Genomic DNA, 21,547 nt, shown 5'->3' with positions numbered 1-21,547 from the left:
TATGGGGTTGCTCCAAGGTAAGTAGCTCTTAGCTTAGACATATTTTAGTAAGGAGCCATTATCATGTGACTCCTTGCTGGTTAATATTAGACCCAGATTGGGGTAATGGAGGTGTGAGGTGTGGTGCCTCTGGACTGGCTGAGCTGGATGGCTTTAGTGTGGCATACCTTTACATTCTATTAACACTTTTCACTTATTAATTTTCTAACACTATTTCTCTATTTTAATTACATTTCATGTTTGTATCACCCTCTCTATAGCTTCGGCTTCCTAAATACTAATTTATTAACACTATAGTTTTTTACACTGGTATGTCACGCTGTGCTTTCTGGCTCATTCTGGTGTTTTGGGGTGCCACACCCTGCACCTAGATATAGCGCTAGGGACCCCAAATATACAGAGAGGCCTTGATGCGGCTTTGGGGCTTAACCACACATTTGCGCAAATATGTGTAACGAAGATCTCTGAATTCTATTATCATGTGGGATTTATATCTGGTTACTGTTATCCATTCAGTGTGCTGGGGAAACAATTGCCTTTTTTTCTTGCTCAGAAATACCCCTTCCTTTCGAGCACCTGAATGATATCACTAAGCTAATTGAGCATTTACCAATCTATATGTCTGTTGTGAGAGGCAGAGAGGTTTCTGCATTAGGAGGAGGTGCAGGCCCTGACATGCCACATGGAGCATTATGGGGTTGCTCCAAGGTAAGTAGCTCTTAGCTTAGACATATTTTAGTAAGGAGCCATTATCATGTGACTCCTTGCTGGTTAATATTAGACCCAGATTGGGGTAATGGAGGTGTGAGGTGTGGTGCCTCTGGACTGGCTGAGCTGGATGGCTTTAGTGTGGCATACCTTTACATTCTATTAACACTTTTCACTTATTAATTTTCTAACACTATTTCTCTATTTTAATTACATTTCATGTTTGTATCACCCTCTCTATAGCTTCGGCTTCCTAAATACTAATTTATTAACACTATAGTTTTTTACACTGGTATGTCACGCTGTGCTTTCTGGCTCATTCTGGTGTTTTGGGGTGCCACACCCTGCACCTAGATATAGCGCTAGGGACCCCAAATATACAGAGAGGCCTTGATGCGGCTTTGGGGCTTAACCACACATTTGCGCAAATATGTGTAACGAAGATCTCTGAATTCTATTATCATGTGGGATTTATATCTGGTTACTGTTATCCATTCAGTGTGCTGGGGAAACAATTGCTTTTTTTCAGAGTTCACATTATGCCAGGTAGAGCCCCTGATAAACATTTTGCCAGGTAGATCCCCTGATACACATTATGCCAGGCAGAGCCCACATTATGCCAGGTATAGCCCCTGATACACAATATACAATGTACAGCCCAGTGGGGGGGGGGGGGTGTAACAGTAGGATGTAGTGTCAGTGAGCAGTGTGTGTGTAAGAGCAGGGTGTAGTGTCAGTGAGGGGTGTGTGTATGTGTGTAAGAGCAGAGTGAAGTGTCTGTGAGGTGAGTGTGTACGCGTAAGATCAGGGTGTAGTGTCAGTGAGGTGTGTGTGTGTGTGTGTGTGTGTGTGTGTGTGTGTGTGTGTGTGTGTGTGTGTAAGATCAGGTTGTTGTGTCATTGAGGTGTGTGTGTATGTGAGCAAGCACCCCTCCCCAGAACAGTTATGCTTAAACTTACATTAAACATGCCTATTTATCAGCAGCATCAGGCAACAGTCAGCTCATTTAAGCAGGAAGTCCCATCTGTCAATGCATGAAGAGGGGCAGAGCACACAGTGGAGGGAGGGAGTCTCTCACTGCCCAGCACTGTGCCTGCTATAATGTATACAGCAGCCAGCGCTGCAGCGATCACCAATCGAGTGCTGTGCCTACATATCGACGCCATACATCACAGCGAGGTACTGCCATTGGCCCTCATTCCAAGTTGTTCGCTCGCTAGCCGCTTTTCGCAGCATTACACACGCCGCCCTCTGGGAGTGTATCTTATCTTAGCAGAATTGCGAACGAAGTATTTGCAATATTGCAAAAAGATTTTTCTGTGCAGTTTCTGAGTAGCTCGAGACTTACTCTTCCAGTGCGATCAGTTCAGTGCTTGTCGTTCCTGGTTTGACGTCACAAACACACCCAGCGTTCGCCCAGACTCTCCCCCGTTTCTCCAGCCACTCCCGCGTTTTTCCCAGAAACGGCAGTGTTTTTTCACACACACCCATAAAACGGCCAGTTTCCGCCCAGAAACACCCACTTCCTGTCAATCACACTCCGATCACCAGAACGAAGAAAAAACCTCGTAATGCCGTGAGTAAAATACCAAACTTCTTAGCAAATTTACTTGGCGCAGTCGCAGTGCAAACATTGCGCATGCGCAATTAGCGGAAAATCGCTGCGATGCGAAGAAAATTACCGAGCGAACAATTTGGAATGAGGGCCATTGTTGCCCATGGTGCTACACCCATAGTCCATATGCGCTGTGTGCCAAGCACCACAGGCACACACTTAGGTGGTCATTCAGAGTTGTTCGCTCGTTGCCGATTTTCGCTATGCTGTGATTTGTTGCTAAATTCGCATGCGCATGTTACGCAGCTTGCATACGCTTAGTTATTTAACTAAAAACTTAGCAGTTTTGCTGTTGTCTGTGCGGCGCTTTTCAGTCGCACTGATGATCAGTGAGTGATTGGCAGGAAATGGGCATTTCTGGGTGGTAACTGAGCGTTTTCCGGGAGTGTGCTAAAAAACGCAGGCGTGTCAGGGAAAAACGCGGGAGTGTCTGGAGAAACGGGGGAGTGGCTGGCCGAACGCAGGGTGCGTTTGTGACGTCAAACCAGGAGCTAAACGGACCGAGCTGATCGCAATCTAGGAGTAGGTCTGGAGCTACTCAGAAACTGCAATTCTGCTACTCTTTCGTTCGCTATTCTGCTAAGATACACTCCCAGAGGGCGGCGGCCTAGCGTTTGCAATGCTGCTAAAAGCAGCTAGCGAGCGAACAACTCGGAAGGACCACCTTAGTTATGGCCCTCACAGGCACTGCACTTTCACAAAGCAGTTCAAATCACAAAAAATAAATACAGTGTACTCAGAAAGTATTCACACCGATTCACTTTTTCCACATTTTGTTATATTTCAGTCTCTTTCCAAAATGGAATAAATTATTTTTTTCCCCTCAAAATTCTACACACAATACCCCATAATGACAACATGAAAAAAGTTTTTTTTAAGAAACTAAGAAATCACATGTACATAAGTATTCAGAGCCTTTGCTCAATACTTTGTTGATTCACCTTTGGCAGCAATTACAGCCTCAAGTATTTTTGAATATGATGCCACAAGCTTGGCATACCTATCTTTGGGCAGTTTTGCCCATTCCTCTTTGCAGTACCTCTCAAGCTCCATCAGGTTGGATGGGAAGCGTCGGCACACAGCCATTTTCAGATCTGTCCAGAGATGTTCAATCGGATTCAAGTCTGGGCTCTGGCTGGGCCACTCAAGGACATTCAAAGAGTTGTCCTGAAACCACTCCTTTGATATCTTGGCTGTGTGTTTAGGGTTTTTTACCTGCTGAAAGATGAACCGCGTCCCAGTCTGAGGTCAAAAGTGCTCTGGAGCAGGTTTTCAGCTAGGATGTCTCTGTACATTGCTGCATTCATCTTTCCCTCTATCCTGACTAGTCTCCCAGTTCCTGCCACTGAAAAACATTCCCACAGCATGATGCTGCCACCACCATGCTTCACTATAGGGATGGTATTGGCCCGGTGATGTGCGGTGCCTGGTTTCCTCCAAACATGACGCCTGGCATTCACACCAAAGAATTCAATCTTTGTCTCATCAGACCAGAGAATTTTGTTTCTCATGGTCTGAGAGTCCGTCAGGTGCATTTGTTCAAACTCCAGGTGGGCTGCCATGTGCTTTTTACTAAGGAGTGGCTTTTGTATGGCCACTCTACCATACAGGCCTGACTGGTGGATTGCTGCAGAGATGGTTGTCCTTCTGGAAGGTTCTCCTCTCTCCACAGAGGAATGCTGTAGCTCTGACAGAGTGACCATCGGGTTCTTGGTCACCTCCCTGACTAGGTTCCTTCTCCCCCGATCACTCAGTTTAGATGGCCGGCCAGCTCTAGGAAGAGTCCTGGTGGTACCAAACTTCTTCCATTTATAGATGATGGAAGCCACTGTGCTCATTGGGACCTTCAAAGCAGCAGATATTTTTCTGTACCCTTCCCCAGATTTGTGCCTCAAGACAATCCTGTCTCATTGGTCTACAGACAATTCCTTTGACTTCATGCTTGGTTTGTGCTTAGACATGCCCTGTCAAGTGTGGGATCTTATATAGACAGGTGTGTGCCTTTCCAAATCATGTCCAGTTAACTGAATTTACCACATGTGGACTCCAATTAAGCTGCAGGAACAACTCAAGGGTGATCTGTGGAAACAGGATGCACCTGAGCTCAATTTTGAGCTTCATGGCAAAGGCTGTGAATACTAATGTACATGTCATTTCTTATTTTTAATACATTTTCAAAAATCTAAAAAATAAATAAATTCATGTTGTCATTATGGGGTAAATGAGTGAAATTTTGAGGGAAAAAATGAATTTATTCCAATTTGGAATAAGGCTGTAACATAACAAAATGTGGAAAAGGTGAAGCACTGTGAATACTTTACAGATGCACTGTAGCTGTCAATGCCCTAGTATTCTATCATAAGGATATTGATTACACAGCTAGATGTTAATGGTCAGGTATAACCAGTGGCGTAATTACTGAGGGTGCAGTGATGCACTTGCTATGGGGCCCAGCTGTTTCGGGGACCCACAGGCCCAGCAAACAAGACCACTGCAGAATGGTATTTTTTATTACATTTCTATCCTGTGTTCACACGGCCACAGGCTCCAGCACAGAAAGCAGTTCTCCCCTAAGCTGCAGCATCAATCCACACTGTGTCCGACGTCACCACGTGCAGCGATATGGTGGCAGCAACGAGGGTTATTGCACCCCACCAAAAGCAGTGCCAGCATGGCCAGCAGCTCCATGATCCAGGAGATGATGACAGCAGCACGCCAGCTGCAGCAGTGCAAACCGCGGCAAGAGGTAAGATGCCCATTTTTGTCACAAGGTGCTGCCCAGAGTAGTGGCTGCCTGGATTCATTCCCTGGGGGAATCTGGTAGTGGTCTCATTGTGCCCTTGTGCAGGGGTGGACTGGGATGTATATTGTATATATGTATGGAGGCAGTGTATGAATGGATGACAGCAGTAGTGTATATATGTAGGAGAGAGGCAGTATGGATGTAAGTGTTGTATGTATGGATGTATATATGAGAGAGGCAGTGTATGGATGTATATATGCATGTATAAGACAGAGGGGTGTGGCAGTAATACCAGGAAGGAGAGAGAGAGAGAGAGAGAGAGAGAGAGAGAGAGAGAGAGAGAGAGAGAGAGAGAGAGAGAGAGAGAGAGAGAGAGAGAGAGAGAGAGAGAGAGGATATTTGAAGAAATATGAAAGAGACCAGAAAATGTAGGAGAAATAAATAAACATACAGTAAATATGACAGATGAGATAAATAAATAAAGTAGTGCCCTACCCCTCTGCAGTGGGCGGAAGCACAGAAAGTGACCCAGACAATCTTGGTGACACCCATCCCCACGACCACCAGCCACTGCCCAGAATCCACAGAATTTTTATAAAGGATTGCAGATTAAAAAAAACAGTCTGCACGGTGCAGTGGGTTGCATGGTATGCTGACATTAAAATGAAAGGCAACACTACCCACACCTCTTGTGTGGCACTAGCCATACCCACTCTGGTGGAGACCCGAGTTGGGGGAGGGCCCTTAAATATTTTGCTATCGGGCCCACAAAGTTCTAGTTACACCCCTGGGTATAACTACCATTAGAAGTTAATTTGCTTGTCCCAGCACCTGATCAGCACTTCTAAAAATAATTGGAGATTTGTCCAAATCCAAAAATCGATTTGATAAGCTTTCAGAAGTACAGTACTGTATGTTAGTGTTGCTGTGAACACTCGCAAACCAAGAGAGCCTGATTGACATGTGTTGCTTACAACTGTGTTGCCTAATGGAGCAGATATTGACAAATTGTTATTGATACTACACTTGTAAATAATAATTTAGCATGTAATACTGCAAAGCAGACGTATATTGTTAGACTAATATTGCTGCACATCTTAGATTATTTTGACAAAAACTTTTTACAAGTAAGCAGAATGGATCCGAGTCAGCTGAGGATTACTGCAGCAGAGCAGTCATTGAAATGTCACATTATACTGGTCTTGAAAATGTTGTGGACATGCCTGAACATAGGCATGTGGCAGTTCCTGTGATCTTAGAAGGGTTAACTGAGGCCTTGAAATGTAGATTGTAGATTGGTATGAAGTTTATATAGGCAAGAGAGGAACTGTACAATTAAACAGCAAACAAATCCCTGAGTGCATAATATACAATTTAATTTTGACTTATATACTAGGAGGGCAGTCTTTCTTTTAAGTGTGGACAAGATGGTCATTATTCATATACTGTATCTGCCTCTCCCCCTGTGGAGGATGTGCAGGGTAAGGGGGTGTTCACATGATCAGTGGCACCGAGAGAGTGGGGGGAGGGTACAAATTACCTGGGCCCAGGTCTGATGGAGGGGCCTAGGTCCCCCCCATCCTTACCTGGAAGCAGCAGCTACAGATTTTCTTTTCAGCCCAGCACACACTGCTGTGTGTTGGGCTGCAGGGTGCATGCCTCCTATGATTAGCCCATGCCCCCTGAAAAGTACTTGGGCTCCGCCAGGTTCTCTACTGCCCTGGCTGGGGAGGCATGCCATGCTCCTGTGAGTGGGTACTTCTCATGTGCTAGACATGCCCCCAAAGAGGTGTGGCCATGCCTTCAGCATGCTGTGGTCACATCCCCTTTAGGGGAGGCGGGGAAGGGGGGGCAGGAATTTGTTGTACCGGGGCCAAGGATTTCTCTTGGCAGCCCTGCACATGATGATAGGAATATCTCTCCACATATATCTACAGAGAATGGATGGAGGTAGAGGTAAGTTCCACACATCAGGCCCTAACCCCCCCCATCATCTCTGACTGACAGTGCAATGCCTTTTGTCATACCACACAGACCTGAGATTTAGATCAGCAGTGGAAATTTTTTTTATCCACAATGATGGGGTGGCCATATCCGTACCCTACTGAGCATAGATGTTACTGAAACTACAGATATTGTCCAATAGTATGACTGTAAAGATGTGTTCTCATACATATAGCCTCAATACACAATGCAGCATGAGATGCCTGGAGCAAGTAAGCCACCAGGTCCCATGCAAACCTGCTAGCGTCAGGCATTTAATTACCAAATGCATCACAGTCGAAACACAATGCGATTAGTATGCACAAGAAGACTGTAGTATTTTATACACAGATTCAGAGACTCAGTGGCACATAAATATACAAGTGCTGCATATCAAATTAATCAGTGCAGTATACTGATGCATTCTAGCTGCAGAGATAATGTATGAGGACACATCTCTATAATGGTGATAAAAAAACATACATCAGTGATAAAATGCCATGATTTCATACCTTTGTCAGATTCATTATCTGCAATTGGTGCTTCTGGTGTGGTGCAGCAACTCCCATTAACCCAATCAGTGCCAGTAACTGTTGTGCACAGCATTCTTTTCTTTTAGCTGGCAGTGCACCAGTAAATCTCTTTGACTGTGATTCAATGTGTAAATTGAGTAGTAATTTATTGCACAGCAGATGGTGCATTTGGATATTCCACAGAAGCTCATGATTTGCTACAATGTACAGGTTAAGGGCCCTACACATTTAATGATCCGACGCAGAGCTGCCCGACGGCGGATACGGCCGATGGGCGACCTGGCGGCGGTGGGGCAGTGACGGGGGGAGTGAAGTTTCTTCACTCCCCCCGTCACATGGCTCCATAGAAGGGCAGGCAAATATGGACGAGATCGTCCATATTGTCCTGCGTGCACAGCCGACGGGGCACCAGCGATGAACGAGTGCGGTGTCGCACGTCGTTCATCGCTGGTGCCTCCACATTCAAAGATATGAACGGTATCTCGTTCATTAATGAACAAGATGGTTCATATCTTTGAGTGATATCGCCCAGTGTGTAGGGCTTATTAGACACTCCATAACGTTTCCAATTCAACAAATATTGTCTACCATGCCACACCAATTATGGACAATAGATATTCAAAACACGTGATTAATGGTGAATATTGCTCCTGTTTTAGTAACACTGAAGGTGGGGTACATCCACTGAATTCCCTCAAACTGTAAACTAAGCTGTGAGTTTTTCATGTTATCCAATGGCTGTTGGAGCAGCAAATTAAATAAATGTTGAGTATTTCAGGATTTGCAGGCCAGTAATAAAGTAGTTTAGTCCAAATATGTGTTCTGCATTTTTTCCCTATCCCATTGCATTCATATTGTAAAAAAAAATGATTTTTATAGACAATAGCAGTTTTTCTATGCAATTGAAACTGGAGAATTGTGTACAGGATATGCAGTTTTAGCAGGTTATGCTATTGTTGAAGCACAAGCTTTCAGTTCTCCTCATTCTGCCCAAATAGCTGAGCTAGAGGCACTCACAAGAGCCTTTGAGTTAGCAAAGGGTAAATATATACACAGATAGTAGGCCTGCCTATGATGTTGTTCATGATTTAGGCCCACTATGGCATCATCAAGACTTGCAGCAGCATGTACCCCAATACCACAGCCAACAAGTAAGGAATTGTTGGATGCCATTCAATTGCCATTGTAATTAGCAGAGATTAAATGTCATTCTCATATGAGTAATAAAGACCCTATTGCTACAGTATGGGCAATATAAGAGCAGATGAGGTACTGAAAGATGTAGCAAGCAGGAAATCACTAACAAACATTTTTTAATCACACAGGGGCTAATGCAGGATTTATAAGGGGGGGGGGTGTCTGTCTGTGTTTTGCAATGTTGTTTCTGCATATAACAGCATTTAATAGCAACACTGTGATGCGTATGCATCATGGTATGCCACGATCAGTGCAGTTAATGGATAGCGGGAACATGCATCCCACATCATGAATGATGTAATGTGGCAACAACAAAGCAGGACACATCTATATACAGTATATACTGTGTATATATATATATATATATATATATATATAACAAACAGGAACAGCCCGGCACTCCACTCTGAATGACAACAACAGCTGAGGTGCCTTCCCAGTTAGAGATACAAAATCCCAAGTAGATAGCAATGGTAGTATGGGCGGCACTCATGCAGACTCCACAGCGTGAGAAAGATAATTTACTTTATTGGGGCCAACATGTTTCGGGGACCTAACCCCGTCCTCAGGGCCAGACAAGCCACATACAACAAAGACATTACTTATATAGAGAACAAAACAAGACATTAATGCAGATCATACTCACCTGCTTCGCGGCGCAGCTGCCCGCCAAACCGTCCGGCCACACTTCCGCATTGCCATCCAGTGACGTCACGGCGCGCCGCGATGCAGGCGGGTATCCATAGCGACCAAACAAAGCCTCTGCTCGGTCACCTACGGAAACACAGTGAAGGCAAAAAACAGTAATACGACAAACATACAATGATAAAAAAAATTATAAAAACATTGGTGTACATACAACTAGTGAGAAACTGCAGCAACAGCAACATAAACCTATGTATGCATAACCACTAAAATCTGATTATATACCTGCAGTATGTGAGCAAGGGGGATATAAGGTGATATACTCAAGGGGATATATAGCCGGGCCTATGTATTAATTTAAAGGAAACACTGCAATCCCAGGTTCTCATTAAGCCCCCCGGGTGACAGTGTTCCCAGTTTATATATCCATCTGGACTCCTTTTGTAATAATGCCCTATCCCTATTTCCACCCCTTAATGTGCAGGGAACATGATCTATAAGAATGGCTCTAATGCTAGCTACCCTATGACCCGTTAACATACAGTGCCGCGCAAAGGGTTGATCACTTTCTTTCTTCTCAAAGGCCTTCTTGATGGCACTCCTATGGAGAGCCATTCTCTCACGGAACTGCCTAATGGTCTTGCCAACATATGCAAGACCACAGGGGCACCTGAGAAGATACACCACATGGGTCGTGGTACACGTCAGCCGATGTTTGATAGGTATTTTACAACCAGTGGATGGATGATTAAAGGAGTCACCAGGAGACAGTCACTTGGCGGCCGGCCAAACTTTTCCAATTTGTTAATGAAATCTGTCGTATCCTTAACAAAATAGGGAGTATGTTGTACCACCGGTTGTAGATGGTAGTCCACATATTGGGACAGGGGTTGTCCTAGCGAGCCTCTAGAGGAAATGATCGGTCTACCCGGAGGATCCACCAAACTCTTGTGCACCTTCGGCAAGATGTACAAGAGTGGGATCCTCGGGTAATCCTGAATGAGAAACTTCTCAGTCTGTTCATCAATCCATGCGTTACTGAGTCCTAATTGTATAATGGAATCTATTTCTTTTTTAAAATTTAATGTCGGATCAAATAGTAGTTGTTTATAGCAAGTTGTGTCTGACAACTGCCTCATGACCTCGCTAATGTAGTTATTTTTGTCAAGTATTACAATGCCACCGCCTTTATCGGCGGGGCGTATAACAATCTCAGCATTGTCGTTCAGCGTTTTTATTGCAGCTGCTTCCTCTTTACTAACATTAGAGTATTTGACTCTATTCTTCCGTAAAATTGGTAATGTGTCCATTCTCACCAACCGCATGAATGTTTCAATAGATGCGTTTGATGAGGGAGGATCAAACGTGCTCAAAACTTTGAAAGGGGTTGTTATGCACACCAGTGCCTGCAGGAAAGTACTGGTGTCAGGACTGTTATGCACTCCAGTGCCTGCAGGAATGTACTGGTGTTTGAACTGTTATGCAAAACAAATGGACTCACAGACAGACTAGGGAATATGACATAACGTACACAGAAGGTGGTAGGGTAACAAAATACACACAACGTGAACAGAGAAGCCCAGAGGCTAAGGAACTGGGTATCTCCCTTGTATTAGAACTGCTCAGATGTGAAAAGCAAGATGTTGTGTTTTAATACATAGAAAACCCGAAATGCTGTTGCTAAGGGCAACAGCAAAACCCTAAAGGGTTACCAACGGGTGTGGCAGTAAACTCCTTGGTCAGAGATGGAATGATAGACACAAGGAGATTCTCCACAATCCTAATTCTCACTTGCAGTGCACAGGTTCGGTTTACTGCCACTAAACTGACCCCTGACACCTAGCACAGTGAGACAGGATTAGACAGGCAAGTCTTAGAATACAGCCGCAAACTTGCTAAGTTCACAGAGTAGTAACAGAACCCCAGCAAGCTAAACGACTGACTCCAGTCTTACTGCTAGGTCTGGATTGGCAGAGTGTAATACCAAATCCCCAGGCCTATTTGCAGTAAGCAACAAACAAATACAAAGCTACACAGTACTGGCTAACTTTCAGAAACTGACTAACCAACAAAGATTCAGCAGCATCTGCTTACCCTGAAAAGAGGCCTTATAAAGCAGGTGCTGTCCACGCCCCACTCAGACCTCACAGACTGTGAGCACAAAAACCAGCACCGGATCCCCTGCCATGCACAGAGCCTATAACCACTGCACAGCAAAAGACCCGAACCGGAGTATCAGCTGCGCTCAGGTTACTCCGCTAGCACTTGTCTCCCGGTTGCCATGACGACGTGGCAGCACAGGGCAGGAGACCCTAACAGTACCCCCCCTCTGACGAGGGGTCAAAGAACCCCTACCACCGGGTTTATCGGGGAACTGCGAGAAGAAAGAGCGTATCAGTCTGGGGGCATGAAGATCACAACTGCGCACCCACGACCGCTCCTCCGGGCAATACCCCTTCCAGTGCACCAAAAATGACAGCCGACCCCGAACCACCTTGGAGTCAAGAATCCTTTCAACAACAAACTCCCTCTGGCCACGTATCAGAAGAGGGGAAGGTCTTCCACTGGAAGAAGGATTACTAATCGCCCGTTTTAAAAGGGAACAATGAAATGTTTTATTGATACCCAAAGAACGGGGCAGATCTAACTGAAATGCCACCGGATTGATAACCCTGGTGATCTTATAAGGGCCAATGAACCGGGGGCCTAACTTATGAGATGGCTGCCTCAACTTCAAATTCTTGGTAGACAACCAGACGAAGTCTCCTAATTTGAAGCTGCAGGGTCTTTTCCGCTTATCAAAAACCCTTTTGGTCACTAATGACACAGACACAAGGGCTTTCTTCACTTTCCGCCAAATACCTCTAAGGACCGAAACCACAGAGGAACCACCAGGCGTGGAGTCCAGGGGGTCAAAAGAATTGGCCTTAGGATGATGCCCATACACACAAAGGAAGGGAGAAGATTAGGATGTCATCTAAGTATACAACTAAGAATCTATCCAAATATTCCCTGAGCACATCATTCATGAAATCCTGGAAGACTGCCGGGGCATTACAGAGCCCAAAAGGCATCACCAAATATTCATAATGCCCCGAGTGGGTATTAAAGGCAGTCTTCCATTCATCCCCCTCTCTTATTCGGATTAGATTGTACGCACCGCGTAGGTCAATCTTAGAAAAAATGGTGGCAGTACGAAGCTGGTCAAACAAGACCGAAATGAGAGGCAGTGGGTATGAGTTTTTAATCGTGATACGGTTCAATTCCCTGAAGTCGATGCAGGGTCGCAACGAACCGTCCTTTTTACCCACGAAGAAGAACCCCGACCCAACTGGAGACTGTGAAGGTCTGATAAATCCCTTAGCCAAGTTCTCCTGAATGTACTCTGCCATAGCCTGAGTCTCAGGACGTGACAGGGAGTACAACCTGCTCTTGGGAAGCTTAGCATTTGGCAACAAATCAATGGCACAGTCATAGGAGCGATGGGGAGGTAGTACCTCTGCAACTTTTTTGGAGAACACGTCCGCAAAATCTGCATAACACCCTGGCAATCCTGGCAAACTTAGCTGCGAGAACCTGACTGGAAGGCTCAAGCAACTCCTGAAACAATCAGTACTCCAACTAAGAATCTCCCCAGAGACCCAGTCAAATTGAGGATTGTGGGCCCTTAACCAGGGTAACCCCAACACCAATGGGGCAAAAGTACAGACAGTCACATGAAAGGACAATTTTTCAGAGTGTGTGGCTCCAATAAACAAAGAAATCTGGCTAGTGCAAGAGGTAATTTTACCATGGGATAATGGTTCCCCGTTTAACCCACAAATCTCAATTTCCGATGCCAAGGGTACTAAGGGAACAGAGTGTTTCATGGCGAATTGGCGGTCCATAAAAACCCCGTCGGCCCCACTGTCCACAAAGGCCTCAGTCTTGACAGTTTGACCGAGGATCTTCAAGGTCACCGGAATGATAAAAGTCTTCTTGGAAAATTCTGACTTCTGGCCTGACAGGATATTTCCCATCACCCTCAGGCCCTGAAGTTTTCCGGCTTTTCTGGGCATGATACTACCACATGACCTTTATTCCCACAGTACAAACACAACCCCTGCTGTCTCCTCCGCATCTTCTCACGCGAGGAGAGGCGGGTAGCCCCAATCTGCATAGGCTCCTCGGAAAATTCCTCAGAGTCTGAGGTTCCCTTGGGAAGGAAGGAAATCTCAGTCTCCCTTTCAAGCCTACGCTCTCTCAGCCGTCTATCCACCCGGATGGATAACTGCATGAGCTGATCCAAGCTATCAGGCAAGGGATGTTGTACCAGTTGGTCCTTTATCTGGTTAGAAAGACCTCTTCGGTACTGGTGTCTCAGGGCTGGGTCATTCCACTGGGTATCATGGGCCAACCTCCGAAACTCCGTACAGTAAACCTCAACTGGCCTTCGCCCTTGCTTAAGGATCGAAATCTGAGCCTCGGCTGAGGCCGTCTTGTCAGGGTCATCATACAACATGCCCAGTGCCGTAAAAAAAGCATCAACACTTTTAAGCGACGGACAGTCAGGCTGCAACCCATATGCCCAGACCTGTGGGTCTCCTTGTAGCAAGGAAATCACTATGCCCACCCGCTGAATCTCCGACCCAGAAGACTGAGGCCTAAGCCGGAAGTATAGCTTGCAGCTCTCCTTGAAACAAAAGAACTGCGAGCGATCTCCAGAAAAACGATCCGGGAGATTTACTTTCGGCTCCTTAACCCCTGCAGGTGCTGCTGCTGCGGGAGCTCCGCCAGCAGCCTGGGAGGTGTGCATTTTAATGGACAAATCATTACATTTTTGAGTCAGGACCTGCACCTGATCAACCACCTGTTGCAACGTATTTTGAGGGGTATGCTCCATATTCCCACAAAATTTCAACAGGAGTATTGGGCTGCTGAATATGTTATGCACACCAGTGCCTGCAGGAAAGTACTGGTGTCAGGACTGTTATGCACTCCAGTGCCTGCAGGAATGTACTGGTGTTTGAACTGTTATGCAAAACAAATGGACTCACAGACAGACTAGGGAATATGACATAACGTACACAGAAGGTGGTAGGGTAACAAAATACACACAACGTGAACAGAGAAGCCCAGAGGCTAAGGAACTGGGTATCTCCCTTGTATTAGAACTGCTCAGATGTGAAAAGCAAGATGTTGTGTTTTAATACATAGAAAACCCGAAATGCTGTTGCTAAGGGCAACAGCAAAACCCTAAAGGGTTACCAACGGGTGTGGCAGTAAACTCCTTGGTCAGAGATGGAATGATAGACACAAGGAGATTCTCCACAATCCTAATTCTCACTTGCAGTGCACAGGTTCGGTTTACTGCCACTAAACTGACCCCTGACACCTAGCACAGTGAGACAGGATTAGACAGGCAAGTCTTAGAATACAGCCGCAAACTTGCTAAGTTCACAGAGTAGTAACAGAACCCCAGCAAGCTAAACGACTGACTCCAGTCTTACTGCTAGGTCTGGATTGGCAGAGTGTAATACCAAATCCCCAGGCCTATTTGCAGTAAGCAACAAACAAATACAAAGCTACACAGTACTGGCTAACTTTCAGAAACTGACTAACCAACAAAGATTCAGCAGCATCTGCTTACCCTGAAAAGAGGCCTTATAAAGCAGGTGCTGTCCACGCCCCACTCAGACCTCACAGACTGTGAGCACAAAAACCAGCACCGGATCCCCTGCCATGCACAGAGCCTATAACCACTGCACAGCAAAAGACCCGAACCGGAGTATCAGCTGCGCTCAGGTTACTCCGCTAGCACTTGTCTCCCGGTTGCCATGACGACGTGGCAGCACAGGGCAGGAGACCCTAACAGGGGTATGCTTTAGTTCAGCTGTAGCCCGTTTGCTAAAAAATTCTTTTAGACGTAGCTGTCTGTGGAATCTGTAAAGCTCAACCTCAAAGTCAAAGGGTTTCTGACGATGAGTTTGAACAAATGATAACCCCTTAGTCAGCACGCTAGCCTCCGACTCAGTTAAAGTATAGGATGATAAATTGAACAATGCTATTTGCGGGTTGACCTGTTTTTCTCCCTTTGGTTTTTTGTGCCTGATACCCCCTCTCCGACAGGGTTTTCCAGATCTCTGTCTGGTGGCACCCTGTTGCGAGTGGTCGTTTTTCCCCCTAAAAAATGTTGTCTAGTTTTCCCAGAATTATCCGAATCGCTCTGTGAAGTGTTTGACTCAATATCTGTAAATTGTCTAGGTTGTCGTTTTCTGAATGTATGACTGGTTTGCCACTGGCGTCTATTGGTCTGTGGAATCAACCAAGGGTATACACGAAAATCCCTATAGTCCTCCTTTACCTTTTTATATTTACCCTTTTTGAATGCTAGTAATTCTGTCTTAAAAGTGGATACACTTTCATCTAGTTTAGATAGCCAATCAGTGTCACTGTCAGCCTTAATGATCTCTAATCCTGCTGTTTCACAAGAGCGAATATCTTTCTCCACAATTTTAATGTCGGCGTTCACCTGCTGGATGACCAAGAGCATTAACTCAAAGCTACACTGATTTAAAATCAGACACCACTGTCTGCAGAACTCTTTACAATTACGTCCCAGGGTGGGTTGATTTTTAATTCTAAAACCTCTGGGAATTAAATTATCTTTATGGTACTGCGACAGTGTCAGTCCATGCAGCTCAAGTTCTACCAATCTCTTACGTAATCTTAAAAGATCAGCATGTATTTCTTGTGGACTATCTAAGTCAAAAGCTAGTTGTTCAGTATTAGAGAAAAGTATTTTAGATGCATCTTTATCTAAAAATCTCTTGGTTCCAGTAAGGTCGCCGGCAAATAGACAGTCTCGTGGGGGGCATTTAGTTTAATGTTAAAGGTTTTGGATGCAGATACACTTTGTTTCCGTCTTTCTTCTTTTTTGAATCCCCGCTGCAGGTGTTGGTAGGCGATGCGGCTCTGCTGCTAGGATACGAGGAGGCTAGGGACAGACGTCACGAGAGGCGGATCCCTTGCAAAGGCAGACCAATAAGCTTACCTCCATTCGTTGAGAGGGCGGGGAACACTGGACTCGCGTCACGAAGGTGTGGCACGGGGAGATGGTGTCCTCCGTTACCTAGGCGACGGAGAAAATGCTGGGAGTGGCCCGGTAACAGGGGACTGAGCCAGATGACGTCAGTACTGAGCGCCGCGATGTCCGGGCGGCCGCGCCTTTCGGCTCCAGCTGGCGGGGATATTGAAGAATGGGGAAACAGGTGAGCACAGTGTTTTAATTGTTTATGGGTTATAAAGTGACAAGGTTAGCAGACTGGCGGTAACAGCTCCCCTGACGACGGCGACAGCCGAAACAGCTGTTGGGAGACTCGGCTGGGTAGGATACGTATCCCCAGCATACACAGGATATGTGAGATACTTGATTATATTTAAATCATGTTTACAAACTGCTGAATTTGCACAGATAAACCCGCTTGTGATGGTACAAATTGCTGAATTTGCACAATAAATGGCATAAACTGTTTGACTGTTCCGGAGTGCTGGTCTCATCTACAACATAGCCCCAACTGGAGCCTCATGGTGTGGTGATATTCATATATATATATATATATATATATATATATATATATATATATATATATATATATACACACACACACACGCACACACACACAATACAGATCAGAGGGTGCTAATAATAGTAAGACAATGCTAAATCTTACTTATAATTCCATAAACATACTTTAAAACATTAATTAAAAAAGTTATTCACAGAGTCAGAAAAGAACTCATTCATTTCATAAAATATATATGACTTAGTTAAATGTACATTTCCGAAATGGACATTTAGTACAGATACATTTTCTCGTTGTCATATATTCAGTATACACCAAAAATAAAGGATCAGAAGAAGAACCCAACACGTTTTGTCCCGTAGGACTTCCTCAGGGGTACTATATCTGAATAATGAAAATATATCAGCTAAATATGTTGAATGTACACACAATTCATGCAATTCATATAATGCATGATCAATTGAAACCATACATACCAATTGGTTAGATACAACGTGATTAGGGTAGACTTAGAAAAGTGAATACATCACTGATTATAATGATTCAGATTAATCTAAAAAAGCCAGTGAATAAATGTATCTAATTAAATCGTGCCAGCGTGGAGGAGCAGAAAAAAAGAAGAAAAGAAGAAAGGTGGTAGTACAAAATAGGTAATACATACCAATATGCAGCTCAGTCTACCAACTCTACACGACAACTTTATAGTGGATTGAGGCCATATAGGATTAGACCAAAGACCTAAAACAGACCTAATGTGAAGAGTATATAATTCTAGGTGATACCCTCCTTAATAAAACTCCACCAATGTGTAGTGAAAAAAATATACATACCAGTATGTAGTGCTAAAAAAGTAACACTGGATATTTAATAGTTGGCGCCAGAGCTTCAAAAGGTTTAAGAAGATAAAGCACCTATGAAATTTTAAATGCATCCAATCAGTAGGTTATTCCTAAAAATGATCAGTCAAAATTTAATATACTACCGGAATACTTTGTATCCTAATCCCAAAAAGGTATGCTTACAATCACATGAATTACATTAAAATATTACATATGGATAAATTAATGAAATAATCATATATAATAATAATAATAATTGTAATAGCTACAGTATATTACCAAATTATTATCCCACTTGACTGTCACCGACAAGTCCAATGTGTTAGATGTGATAACACGGACCAATCAGGGTTCCCCAGCCACTACCTCCTTTATTTACTCACACATTAGGAGGACTTTAAATATCTCCACCCTCACTACTGGCATGGCCAAATGGTCAATTACGTTTCCGGATATTCCCTTAAAGACTATTATAGCATCCTGCACAACACTAAATAAACAGCTGATCTCTGCGTCATATGCAGAGATAAACTTTAAATTGCTTCATAGGGCATATTACACTCCAAGACTTTGCTTTCTGACTGGTGCATTAGACACCTCCAATTGCTTCAAGTGCTCTATGCCTGAGGCAGACTTGATACACTGTATGTTGTCATGTACCTTCGTACAATCCTTGTGGAATGATGTGGGATCCTATATAAATAATGTTTTAGATATTCCCTTTACGATTCATATGGCCTGGGCCCTATGGAACCATTTTCCTTCTTCTATTCCCCTTTCTATTTCTAAAGGTAATCGCCTCCTTTTAGCAAAAGTTGCTGCAGCATAAAAAAAAACTATTCTTTCACAGTGGATTGTGTCTGACCCTGTATCTTTAACTCTTTTGACTCCTCGTCTTCTTTACTTGTTCCAAGTGGATTGGTCGGAGTGTTTTTTGGACTATGAGGGAGATTCAAATGTTTGAAAAGTCAGTTGGGAGTCTGTTTTTTCCTATCTGATAGACAGGAAAAAACAGACACCCAACCAGCTTTTCAAACATTTTAATCTCCCCCATTGAATCTAAATCCCATACATTTTTTGATATATGGTTGGCTTACATACGCACCTTACTAGACTCAACTAAGGAGTCGATACGGAGAGCAGTTAGACTATCCAATTGGTACAATTTAGAACTTCTGAATAGAGGACTGCCCCCCTTTTAATTTTAATTATATTGATTTCCCACTAAATTTATATGTTGTTATTACTGTGGTTTTGAGATGCCCCCCTCCACTTTCCTGATTATTGTCTTCTTGTTTTGTACCTTGATATATATTTCTTACCGCATACCATATCTGTACTAATAATATTGCCTGTAATATTGAATGCCTATTTGTTTTTCTTGAATAAACATATATTTAACAAAAAGTTATATGGCAATATCAATATGTCTTGTAAAATGGTAAATTCACTGCCGTTAAGCCATAGGAAATTTATACCTATGACTTAAGAGCCAAAACAGGCAGGCGGTCAGACCCAACTGGGGCCCAGTAGCGACAGTACAACCCAGGAACATGAATAAAACAATATATAACTAAGGAGATACAAAAAAAAGTTGACTCCAATATTATATAATAGAAGTATCCCCATATCATAATTAAAGCAATGGGGACAAACAACTCCATCCAATCAGAAACATAGAATAGGCTATGGAATGCAGCAAATCCAAGCAGTAATTCTAATAATGGAAAAAAGGGGGGGAGAGAAGAGGGGGGGTGTAAACATTGTAAAGCAATAATACTAAGCAATTAAACTTTAAAATAGCATCTTAGGTGCAAGAGAGGTCCAGCTATGTGGTGTTGAGCCTCCAACAAGACTTTGCCAGATGTCTAAGGACCAGACAACACCCACAAAACCGTGCTCTACCTAACAGCTGTATAACAAATAGCTAAATAAGTCAAGACCCAGCATCAATACGATCCGGGGGTGCCCATGTTGTACCCCGTAACCTGTTGCTGACTGGGGTCCATGATGCACGGGAGCAGGAGGTGTCAGAGGATCAAAACGGTGGTGCGATTGTGTCCAATCTGTGAAGACAGGTTTAGGTATAAGCAAGGTAGAACAAAAATTGTCTAAGTTTTCTGGCATATGTAGTATAACCTGTTGACCTTCGTAAGAAGCTTGTATATTGAAGGGGAAGCCCCAGCGAAATCGTATACCTTTCTCTTTGAGAACATCTGTAAGGGGCTTGAGAGATCTACGCTGCTGGAGTGTATGCCATGACAAATAAGGGAAGATATGAATCACAGTATCATTGAATTCTAATCGCTCCAATTTGCGGGCTTTAGCAAGTATCTCCTCTTTTATATGATAATAATGAAGGCAGCAAATAATGTCTCTAGGAGCCTCAGAAGGAAGACCTTTCGGCCGTAGCGCTCTGTGAGCCCTATTGAATAGTAGAACATTGTCAGGTTTAGCATCGATAATCTCATTAAATATCATAGTGAGGGCATCAATTATTCCTGGGCCTTGTATGTCCTCTGGTAACCCCTGAACACGTAATTTGTTTCTCCTACCTCTGTTGTCAAGGTCATCTTGACGTCGCCATAATGACTTCAATGCCTGAGCCTGAAGGGCGACGGTGTCACAGAGATTCCTCCACATCTGAAACTTGATGGGATATTTGAGAATTATCGGCCTGGAGGACGGAAATTTCAGATTTGACAGTGTCGTGTATTTTTTGTTCCAAATCCAGAAAGTCTCTTTTGGTAGGTAAGTATTTTTGAGTAGGAAGAGAACGCAAGCAGGTTAAGACATCAGCCATTGAGGCGTCAGTTCCATTATCCAATGGTTGAGGGTCAGCCCCAGCCATCTAGGAGAACCGGACACCGAGGATGATGAACGGGTGTCCTCGCTATCTATTTCTGGTTGAAGATATCGAAACAGATTAGATTGTAGAGATTTGTTACCAGATTTCTTGGATGCAGGAGTTTGTCCCCCTTTCTTAGTTTTCCCCATCAGCAGATGCGATTCATAATGATATACAGTGAAACGGGAAATACACAATATTAGATTATCAGCATCCTATGTCCAAGTGATTGAGCCTCCGTTGAGTGAAGGGCATACTGGGTTAGGCCATCAACCACCAAGCGCCATAGCGTTTGGGTGGCTCAGGGGGTCATGGCTCAACTCGAGTGTAGAATTCAAGGCATGAAGGTATCAGGAGGGATATGAGCAGGCTGTCAGGCTATCACTTTGTCTCAACTGGATCAGCCCGGCAGGATATAGTGAAATCTTGCAAAGCTAGGAATTAGCCCTTTAACTGTAACTATAACTATAAATCCGTATTTGATCCCTATATGTACAGACCAGGGGATCAGTTGCAATACAAAATATAGCAGTCGGGTAGCAGTGCAGAGAGAAGCGTAAAACCCCCTGGGCTATAAGAGAGTTGTAGGTACTGATAGGGGGTCACTGGATAAAGCCCGTGGGTTGTCCATGTAATTTAGGCAAACATGAGTGGCAGTGAGAGGGAAGCAGGGCATTCACATTGTACAATGACTAGGGAGATTGAAAATAGTATCAGGTATAATGACCACAGCTGCATTGATGTGATTAAGCAGCCTAAGGCAATTGAAACAAACAGGTTTCCTGCTTTTTAACATCAGCTGAGCCCTGCAAGCTCGGACCCGCTATGAGCTTCTTGGCTCCAATAATAGCTGTTACCGCTGCTGCCTGTG

This window comes from Pseudophryne corroboree, chromosome 4 (assembly GCF_028390025.1).
Source record: "Pseudophryne corroboree isolate aPseCor3 chromosome 4, aPseCor3.hap2, whole genome shotgun sequence".
Classification (NCBI taxonomy): Eukaryota; Metazoa; Chordata; class Amphibia; order Anura; family Myobatrachidae; genus Pseudophryne; species Pseudophryne corroboree.
The sequence above is the reverse complement of the archived record's forward strand: the minus strand, read 5'-3'. Positions refer to the sequence as shown.